General features: G+C 41.0%; 1 protein-coding gene and 1 pseudogene across 2 annotated transcripts in view; one reads left to right on the top strand and one right to left on the bottom strand.

Moving 5' to 3' along the window:
- LOC101986010 overlaps positions 1–2,375 on the bottom strand; it is a 22,941-nt pseudogene extending 20,566 nt beyond the window's left edge.
- The window catches only part of Acyp2 (acylphosphatase 2), a 175,371-nt gene that overhangs the window by 123,130 nt on the left and 40,993 nt on the right, over positions 1–11,248 (top strand). The gene's annotated exons all lie outside the window — the stretch shown is intronic.

Below are 11,248 nucleotides of genomic sequence, written 5' to 3'. Positions count from 1 at the left end.
CCATTAATATTAAGTGATATTAATGACCAGTGGTTGTTTACTCCAGTTATTCTTATTGTTTTTGGTAGTAGAGTTTGTGAGTCTCTCTTCTTTGAGTTGTGCTGGTGAAGGGTCGCTAGATGCCTGAGTTATTGTAAGCATTGTTGGCAATGTTGGATTCCTTGGGTTGTGATTTTCCTTCGATTACTTTCTGTAGGGCTGGATTTGTGGCTACGTATTGTTTAAATTTGTTCTTATCCTGGAATGTCTTGTTTTCTTCATTGATAGTGAACAATAGCTTGGCTGTGTATAGTACTTTGGGTTTGCATCCATGGTCTCTTAGCTTCTGCAGTACCTCTATTTAGGACCTTCTGGCTTTCATGGCTTCCATAGAGAAGTAAGGTGTAAGTCTGATCGGTTTACCTTTATAAGTCACTTGGCCTTTTTCCTTTGCAGCTCTTAATATTCTTTCTTTAACCTGTATCTTTTGTGTTTTGATTATTATATGGCAAGGGTTTTTTTTTTTGATCCAGTCTGTTTGGTGTTCTGTATGCTTCTTGAATATTCAAAGGAATATCTTTCTTTATGTTGGGAAAGTTTTCTTCCATAATTTTGTTAAAAATATTTTCTGGGCCTTTGAGCTGTGACTCTTCTCCTTCTTCTATTGCTATTATTCTTAGGTTTGGTCTTTTTATTGTGTCCCATATTTCCTGAATGTCTTGTGATGAGAATTTGTTGGCTTTGCAGTTTTCTTTGATCAGTGCATTTATTTTCTCTATGGTGTCTTCAGAATCTGAGATTCTTTCTTTTATTTCTTGTATTCTATTGATTATGCTTGTTTCTGTAGGCTCTGCTCGTTGACCTAGATTTTCCATATCCAGCCAGGGTCCTCAGTTTGTGTTTTCTTCCTTGCCTCCATTTCAGTTTTCAATTCTTGAACTGTTTCCATTACCTGATTGATTGTTCTTTCTTGGTTTCCCAGGGTATCATGTACGTATTTACTCATTTCTTCAAACTTTTGGTTATACTTCTCATCCATTTCTATAAGGGCATTTTTCACATGTTGTTTAAGGGATTCTATTGCTTTCATAAAGTCAATTTTTTCCACTTCTTCTGTGTTAGGGTGTTGAAGTCCTTCTGTTGTAAGATCATTGGGTTCTGGTGTTTTCATGTTGTTTTTCAGATTATTGGGTGACTTCTTGCCTTGGTGCCTGCCCATCTCCTCCTATCGATGCTATCTAATGCGTCTTTTAAAACCAGATCAGGTGTCCCTGCTGGCCAGGGGCTCCATTTACAAAATGCCCTCGTTCTGTTTCCTGGCTCCTGCCGGGGGCCAAGATCCCTCTCACCCCTCAGAAGGGTCTTCAGGAACAGGACCAGGCTTCTCCTTTACCAGGGACCTCGCCAACCAAAGGCCTACCTCTTTGATTTAATTATAGTGGGGTGATCTGCTCTCGGTGTTGCGCGCTATTTCTGCCACCTGTGTCTGTTGCCACGCTGGTCCACGCCTCCTGTGGCCTGTGTTCTCTGCCGCCGCGCAGGTCCCCACCAGTCCCCGCCAGCTGCGGAGGTCATCCTCCGTCTGCCCGCGCCGTCCGTCGGCCTGCGCCGTCCATCTGCCTGCCTGTTTATAATTTTTAAATATGCCTGTTTCTAATTATGTTTTCCCTCATTGTCACCTTTGTCTGCTATACAAAAAAGCCTTATATGATACTGACATATTTTCATCTAATACTTATATATACTTAAAATCTCCTAAAATTATAGAAATTATAATACTCATCAAACTCAGTTATCCACATATGGCCTTTTCACTGTTCTTTATTCCTTCGTGTGTCTTAGCTGCTTCATCTTGGGAGTGGCGTATTCTCCTTAGAATATAATGTTGATAAAACTTCTCTACATAACATGAAAATACTCCCCCATTCTTCTTCTAAGGGGTGAGTTCACAGGTTGGAAATTTGGAGCACATGTGTATATTAACAACTTTAAACATATCCTTCCATTTTCCTTTGGCTTCTCTAACTCTGTTTGCATGTTAAATATGTTAAACAATTTTGTTAGAATATTGTGAGTACTTAAAGCACAAAAGCTAAAATAATAGTACCTGGGTTCTTACCATCTGGCCTATTTCTTTTGTGGCTTATGGGGCTGTTATTTGTGTGTATGTATTTAGGGACTCATATGACTTTGTCATTTATTATGGGCAAAAAGAAAACCCTCTCTGATCTCCAAAAACATCTTTGTAAATTCCCTTTCTGAAATTATAAATTTGCCTCTAGTGCCTAGATCTATACACGACATTGCGACATTCCTCCTCGGAGGGAATCTGCTAGCAAAGCTTCCTGACAAACGTCTGCCGAGAATGTTCCTGACCTCACCTCCGTGTCCCTCATGGTTCTCTGTAGGGTTTCCAGAGGTCAGCTGCCTTGCTGATCTTCATGGGTTATGCAGCTTTTTCAGGAATGTCTCAAAGGGATCCTACTTGAAAGAAGGGACGCCACACTGTGACTCTCGGCTGCTTGAAAGAGAACAAGAACGGGCTCTGTCTTGTTCTTTTATCCAGCTTCAAACAAACGCGCTGTTTAAAAACAGAAACGGAGCTGATGAAGTCATCAACCGCAGGCCTCGCCCACCGCCACCCACTTATCTTCTAGTCTAGAATAAATCTCATGACAAACACTTCCTAGAAATGTTAGGAGAAGACCATCTACCCACACGCGCAACCCCCACTTTCCACCTCTGAAACTGGATTGTTGGAGTCGGATGTGAGTTAGTGGAGTATGTCCAAGGGTGTGCTGTGTTTCCCTGCTACAAATACTGAGCTTACAATGGCTAAGAGGGGGCTGTCTAAGCCACCAATGTTATAAAGGACAGGACATCACCACGACCAAACTAATATATATAACTCTTACTTTACCACCCATGGTGACATGGGCAAGTCAATCAAAAAGCCAAAGTGCTATTTTCATAATAGAATAAAGAAAAATTGGTATATATGTATTTCTAAGTGCCATGTTTTCTGTGAATTTATTTTTAATTTCTCCTGAGAAGTACTTTTTAAAAATTCCTAAATCTAAAATATTTAGGACAAAAATTGCATGTATGTAAATCATTTAAAAATTAGAGTAATCCCTAGAAGAAAAGTGTGACTCAGGTGGTCCAGGAACCTGGAGTTTTGTCGTGAGTAGATGAAGGAAAGTGGAGTGAGCATGCTCATAGGCAGGGTGTGGCTTGGGAGGGTTGTCCCTGTGATCTTAGTGCTGCATTTTAGAGATGAAATGACATCACATTCGCCCAAGCGAGAAGAGAGGACCTAGGAACCCATCCACAAGTGGCAAGAAGAGGCTCAGGAAATTGTCTCCCAAGAGCAGCACCCCAGACTCTCGTGCTCTGAAGAACTCGCTCGCCAGCCACTCTGAGACTGCCCTCATTATCTGAGCAGGCTGTTGGTTCTCATTTCTCAACACTGAGTTCCTCCACTGTTACTGTTCTTCGGAACAAACCATCCCTACTTCATCACACATGCGAAGAGTTAGAATTCCCGACTGCACAGGGATACATTTGGGAAGCAACTGGCTGGTGTTGTGAATGGACATTCCAGAAGATAGACAGCAACAGTGACAACGAGGTTAGAAACACTGGGGCTTTTGTTACCTAACAGTGCATTAGTTTCTCCCCACCCCCTTCCCCCCTACTCCAGCTTCGGTGGCTTAAACTGCAAAATAGGGTCACTTTATCTTCGATATGGGAGCTTCCTGATAGTTCATGTTCCTCTAGGTGTTTGTGCAGGTGCTTAGGCCGAGTGAACACATCTGTTCTTGTTTGGGTAAAGAATTTTGTCCATTTTCTTTTTCTTCATTTTAATATATAAGTCCTTATTTGTGGAGGGTTCGTTTTGTTTTTCATTCTTCTTTTGGCTAAATGGAGAGCAAGTGTCAGTGACACTGCCTGAGGAACCTGTTTCAGCTTTTGAGAAGAAATACCAGACTGCACTTGCTGCCAGCCCTGTCCGCCTGAGTTCAATCCCCAGGCCCCACGTGGTGGAAGGAGAAACGAGTCCTGCAAATTGTCCTCTGACACTGCCCACCTCCCAAATGCTTGTGAACGAGAAGTAATGAAAAAGCATTTTAACCAAGCCAATTCAATTATAAATGAATTAATATCTAATTTAGGCATATGTTGACAAACTATAGTAGATGCCAGATGAACCACATCCAGACTTCCATGGAATTAACAATCTTTTAATGCGGTGTGTTCTCAGACTGTTCTAAAATTACTGCCTTATTTAAGGAAACGTTGACCTTAAAGGTAAATCCTCTACTAATAAAATGCATTGGCATTTGTACTTGGGTGCTCAGGAAGCACATGTGAAAAATGATCCCCCGAGGAAGAGTCACAGCACTCTGGGCCCTCTCAGACTGTCTCAGACTGCCGTAAGGTCTTGGCTACCATGTTGTTCCTCTAACATCAGCAGTGAACAGGAGCATAAAAAGTAGTTCTGTGATTTTTTTTTCCTCGTTTTCCTCCTTGTATTTCATGAGCCTAGTAGTCATAATCTTTAAAAAAAAAAGATTGACATTTTCAAAAAGTTGCATGTAGATGTCTGGATCCATGCATGTGAATGCGGGCAACTTTGGAGATCAGGGGTGCCAGAGCCCCTGAAGCTGAGGCTACAGCTAACTGCGAGCCACCAAATTCAGGTTCTCTGCAAGACCAGTGCGTGCTTTAACCACTGAACCATCTTTGTAGCCCCCACACTCATCTTTTGAGTAATCAAAGTTTTAGTTTTAAAGGATAAACCAGTACCAAATCTTTTCATCAAATATGTTTCAATTAAGAGTATGAAATCACTTCACAGGGTACAGGAAAAGAAATGAGCTGTGCACTTACCATGTGCACAATAAATGTGCATAATTGATGTATGCATGGAAAAGGGCAGGTTGCTGTGCTCATCATATTTTGGTTAATGTCGTCAAGCCCATGCCCATCATTCTAGATATCATTTTTACAGAAGAGTAAGTTACAGTTTCATTTTCTACACAGCAGCAAAAAGGATGAAAACAGGCTGAGGAAATGGTTTGATGAACAAGAGCACTTGCTACACAATCATAAGGACCTGAGTTCAAATCTCCCAGGACCCATGTAAAAAGTTGGGCATAGTTGTGCACACTTGTGACCCCAGTCCTGGTGGAGGTGGCATGGAGGCAGGAGGATTGCTGGGGCTTGCTGGCTGCCAGCCTAACTCCAGGCTCAGTGACAGAGAATGTTAGAAATGGACACCTGACGTCCAGGCTCAGTGACAGAGAATGTTAGAAATGGACACCTGACGTCCTGCTTTGGCCTCCAGTCAGGTGTGCCCTGCCACACACATACACGTGCCCATAAAATGTGCACACACCCCATATGCATGCATACAAAAAATAGAAAAAAATCAAACCAGGCATAGTAAGTAGATTGTCCTTCCAGGGTTCAGGAGTCCTGAAAGACTGTGTCCGTCACAGGTGGGGCTGACATACTGGTCCACTCCTGTGCTTTGCTGTCATTATAGTTCTCGGTTTCTTCAACTAAAATGGAAAACAAGATGGTATTTGTCAGGACGCACATATAATTTTGATGGTTTGGTTCAAATACACATGGAACAATCTGAAGGCATCTCCCTTCTTCAACCAGTCCCTGGATTATTAATTTGCAACCTTTTGTTTTTCCATATGAAGTTGTAGCTGACTTCCTTAAGTAGGATTTTTCCTTCTAGTACTTTCTGTATGACTGGATTCATGGATAGGTATTGTCTAAATCTGGTTTTGTCATGGAATATCTTGTTTTCTTCATCTACGGTGATTGAAAGCTTTGCTGTGTAGTAGTCTGGGCTGACATACATTGTCTCTGAGTGTCTGCAAAACATCTATCCAGGACTTTCTGGTTTTCTCCATTGAGAAATCAGGTATAACTTTGATAGGCCTGCCTTTACATATTACTTGTCTGTTTTCCTTTGCAGCTCTTAGTGTTCTTTCTTTATTCTGTATGCTTACTGTTTTGATTATTATGTGATGAGGGGATTTTTTTTTTTTGGCCCTGTCTATTTGGTGTTCTGTAAACTTCTTGTACCTTCATAGGATTATCCTTCTTTAGGTTGGGAGTTTTCTTCTATGGTTTTGTTGAATATACTTTCTGTGCCTTTGAGCTAGAATTCTCCTTCTTCTATTCCTATCATTCTTAAGTTTGGTCTTTTCATGGTGTCCCAGATTTTCTGGATGTTTTATGTTAAGAATTTGTTGGATTTAACATTTTCTTTGACTGGTGACTATATTTCCTCTATTATATCTCAGTGCCTGAGAGTTTCTCTTCCATCTCTTGCTTTCTGTTGGTGATGTTTGCCTCTGTAGTTCCTGTTCACTTACCCAGAGTTTCAATTTCCGGAATCCCCTCAGTTTGTGTTTTCTTTATTGCTTCTATTTCAATTTTCAAGTCTTGAACTGTTTCCTTCACTTGTTGATTTTTTCCCTTGGCTTTCTTGGCTCTCTTTAAGGTATTTGTTGATTTCTTCCAATTTGTTTGTTTGTCTTTTCCTCAATTTCTTTAAGGGAATTTTTCATTGTCTCTATCATATTCATTAAGTTATTTTTAAGGTCATTTTCTTTAGCTTCATCTGCGTTGGGATGTTAAGGTCTTGCTGTTGTAGGACCACTGGGTTCTAGTGGTACCATACTACCCTTTATGTTGTTGACTGTATTCTTTCACTGGTGTTTAACCATCTGGGTTTGAGATAATTATAGGTACAGTTGTTGATTCTTGTGATATCTTTATTGGATGGGTCTTTTGTTCCATTATTATCTGTTTCCTTTATTGTCTTTTGGCCTGAATCGCCAAGGGTTCTGGTGATTGGCTGGTCATCAGGTCCAGTAGGGTTGTCTCAGCTGAGGTTTATGGGGGTTTGGGTGTCTAAATACATCAATCATATCGTCCAGTTCTTCTGGCTGGTATGAGCCTTATTTTGTGCCTAAGAGTCTGTTCTTCCTACTGGTGTGGTTTGTGCCTGCGCCTTTCCTTCCATCTGTTTTACAACTAGTGTAGGTGGTGCTTGTGCCTATAGGGGCTGCTGATGTTGTGGTGGATGGTTGGCTGGCCAAGGGGAGAATGATGGATCAGTGGGTTTGGGCAGCAGGGTGGGTCTTTGAGGTTACAAGGTACAGTGGGTGGTGGTAGTGGGCTGTAGCCTGCCTGCAGGTCTTCCACTTGCTGGCAGGCAGCTGGGCCTGCCCTCCCTTGTTTCCTTATAGCATTTTTATTATTTTCAACCTTTAACTTTAAGTCTTTCTGCTTTGTTTAGGGTAGAGCAATGGTATAAATAGAGCATGCTTTGTAAAACATCCCTGGTTTTCTCAAGAAAAGTTTGCTCTTGATCTGAGGTGCGATGCCATGCTTTTCAAATGTCAGATTCTGTACACATGGGTCTATTTTTAGATTCGCTGTCCTATTATTCTATTCATTCATGTGTCTACTCTTGTTTTAATGATTTTTTATGTTTAGTATTTTATATTGAGTGTTAGGAATATCCCTTTCCCTTATTTTTTTTTTTGAGGAACATGGTTTGAAATTATTGTCTTATTTTTAATGTATACTTTAGGTTTTTTTTAAATTTGACTCCCACCTTTCCTCATTATTTAGTATTCTCATGGTGATTACAGTAAATATCCAGGTTATCTTAGGAAAGACTGAGAGCTTTATGATGTTGAATGTTCCTAGAAGCAGGCCTTTCTCTTTATGCAAGTCTTCATGCCTTTCAGGAGTGCTTTTGAAGTATTTATAAATGCAGCACACATCTTAAGTGTTTTCTCAGAGATTCCACCTTTTCTTGCTGCCATAGAGTCTTCCCCGCTTCATCTTCTAGCTCGCTGTTTCATACACCTGAAGTTTACTGATGTTTGCACAGTAACTATGTATCTGGCTACCTTACTAAATGTTCATAGTACATTTTTAGCCAAATACCTTAGGTTTTCCATATGAAACTTAAATTATAATAGTTATATTTCCTTCTCTAAACTTTTGTACTTCTAAACAATTTTTATAAATTCAACACTATTAATTGCTCACTGATTCTATTATGACAGATGTCCTATAAAAACTGTTTTCATGCAACCCATAAAAGTACCTCCAAAGATTGTTCTCTGCCCACCATTTCACTAATTTCTAAATAGCAAGCGAAACCCTCACCAGCTAGAAGTACCATTAGATTGGAAGTGTGTTGAGTGTATCTCATCTGCCAAATGTCAGCACTTAGCCTGCCTGCCTTAAATATACTTAGCATATTTCCACTACCATTAGATGGGAAAGCTCCCTATCAAGTGTTGAATATCTCATACGATAGTATGGTAATGTTGGTGAGTTCTTTGACATTTCTGCTCACAACACTAACTGAGGAGAGGATGGTATGGCATAGAAAAGATTCAGATAGCATTCTGGCCCTCTGTCCTATCTTAGGGTAGCTGAGTGACTACTTCTGAGGCTTAAGAGGCTGTGGATCCTCTTGAGGACTCCTTGGGGACCTAAGATTGCTGCAGCCTTCTTCTCAGGAAGCCCAGCACCGCTGTCCTATAAATTCCCAGAAGAATGTGCCAAGGCATAGAAATGGGACCAAGAACATGACACATTTCTAGGCACTGAAGGGTTTTACCGCCTAAAAGGTGAGCTGGTGAACTAAGGGACACAAAACACATTAACCAACAGATTTGACTTCATAGAGAATTAAATGTTACCATGAGGGATGAAAAACAAAATACTGGATGGTACTAGAGGAACTTGATCAGGAAAGGATGTTCCAAAGACAGAGCTGAGGATTAAAGAACACATTCTGGAAAGAGGGAAAGTGTGATTCAAGGCTTGAACCAGGAGTAAAGAAGGCCCAGAATGCCTGGAACATTGGAGAGAGGGACGGTGACACAGGTGATGACACTTGGCAGTGTGACTCCTAAGAAGGGTGGAAGTCAAATTCCACATAGTGCAAAAAACTCCAATTTCAAGTGTGGTTTCTGCTGTGTTTGTTCTATCTTGGTTTCTATTGCTATGATAACATGCTCAGATAACAACTGGTTATCTTTGGCTTACACTTAGAGGTCACAGTCTCCCACCGAGGGAAGGCAAGACAGGGAGTTAAACAGGATCCCAGAGCAGGACCCATGGTCACCCACTGTGAGCCCTCTTAGTGCACCAGTAGTCAAGACAATGCCCCACAGACATGCCTCCAGCCAGCATGATCTATGGACTCCTTCAATAAAACTCTTCCAGATGACTGTAGCTTATGCCAAGCTGATAATAAAAGCTAACATGCACAATACCACTATCACACTAATATAAATTTGAAAAATTTAAGTTGAATCATATACTAAATTGGGATTGTTTCCACACTTAAACTATTGTAAGTAGACTAAATAAAGACTGTGCAGCTGGGGCCTATGAGTTAAAGTTCCCTTCTTTCCAGCTACTGTTGTTATATTGCATTCTGATGAGGGAAGGAGCCACACAGTCCAACTTCATGCATTCATTGGACTTTTCAATGAGTGGCTGTTGCAGGAAGCTGAAAGAACACAACTAAAGATCTTGGCACTTTTAAAGATCATGCAGTGATTTTCCAAGATCTCATACTGGAGCTGACTCTCTCAGGGAACATGCCAAATACTAAAGAAAGACTCCTACTTACCAGGTAGACCCACTATTTCCAGTCTCTGCTCTGTGACCAAGGAAGCAGGCTTTGCCGGTCAGGCTCCCAGTTCCTGACTTCTGATTGCTTAAACTGATTCAAGGAACCAGAAGGGAAATGGCCATTTACCTCTATTACTAACCAGAAGTTAGAGCGTCTACTATCCTGGCTACCACTCTAATCCCCTGCAGGGGTGACCACCCTGTTTCCTTTGACTATAAACCACAGCTTCTGCTGAACGAGCTTTCGCAGTCTGCTGAAGTCACAATCTCCCCAGGTTTTGGAAACTTCCCTGGTCTGATGCTCCTTAGAGGCTAGAATACACACTCAGTCCTGATATTGCTAGACTTGTGCCACATATCGCATTCACCTAATCAAATGGCACTCATACTTCTGTGAAATGCACCTTCAACAATCCTAGACTCAGTGTAATTTTGAGTATATCCCTCATTCCTCTTAATTCTGCCTACAAAAGCCCATCTAAATAGATTCTATTATTAATTTCATTGTTTAATCTCACTTGGACTCTTTGAGTGTGTATTCTTCATCCTCAGCCTGCCATTGCTGAGGAGCCAAGTCTCCCAAAGAAGATTTCTAGACAGTGACATAATCCCTTTCCCACCCAAAGTACTTCTGTGCTATTCATTTTTCCTGGACAAAGTGCACTGTCTTCCAAATGCTGTTGGTTTATCCAGAACAAAAGCAGAAGTCTCAAGTGAGCCACTGACTGCCGTGAAACCTGCTTAAGCTCTGATGGTCGCTTTAGCAAAGCGGTTTCAGTGAGCAGTGTATGTGTGGTTAGTGCTGCTGTGGCTAACATTTGTTTGTGCATAGCATCCAGACATCAAGAAGAAAACTGATTACAATATGTTGTAATATTTAATCTTTTATTTTAGAAAATAGGTGACATTGTGTATGATCCCAGTCCTTGCTGAAGGTCATCAGTCCCTGGCCAGCCAAGAATACATAGTGAAACCCTATAAAACCAAACCAACAGTAGCTATCTCCAAACCAAAAGTAATGATTATATATGGCTGGTCCTGACTTCTGATTTTACAGTAACCCACTGCCTCAACTTCATTACTACAGAATATAAAAATTATTAAATCATTCATGTTAAGAATAATGGCCTCCAAAAATTTGTATGTTTGACTGCTTGGTCCTAGTTAGAGGAAGGGAACTATTTGGAAAGGATTAGGAGGTGGCCGTGTTGGAGGATGTGTGTTGGAGGTGGTTCCCAGTTAGCTCTCCATGTCTGCCTACTGTCATACTCCCCACCATGACGGTCATGAATGCTAACCCTCTAAACTCAAACATAGGCCCCATATTGGCTTTCTTTTATAAGTTGCCTTGGTCATGTTGTTTTTTTCAAAATTGAAAAGTAACTAAGGCAATTAATAGGAAACTAAGGCAACTTGGGAAAATCTAAACCAATTATTATTTTGATTAATTTTCTAATACAAAACAAAAGGCAGCATCTCTGTCCATATGTAGCTGTCACACTCTGGGGTCAGATAGACTTGGGTCGGAATTGGAGTTTTCCACATCCAGGCTGGGTGACCAGACTCAAGT

This window comes from Microtus ochrogaster, linkage group LG1 (genome assembly GCF_000317375.1).
Source record: "Microtus ochrogaster isolate Prairie Vole_2 linkage group LG1, MicOch1.0, whole genome shotgun sequence".
NCBI classification, from domain to species: Eukaryota; Metazoa; Chordata; class Mammalia; order Rodentia; family Cricetidae; genus Microtus; species Microtus ochrogaster.
Note: the sequence above shows the minus strand (reverse complement) of the source record. Positions and strands in the feature narration are given on the sequence as shown.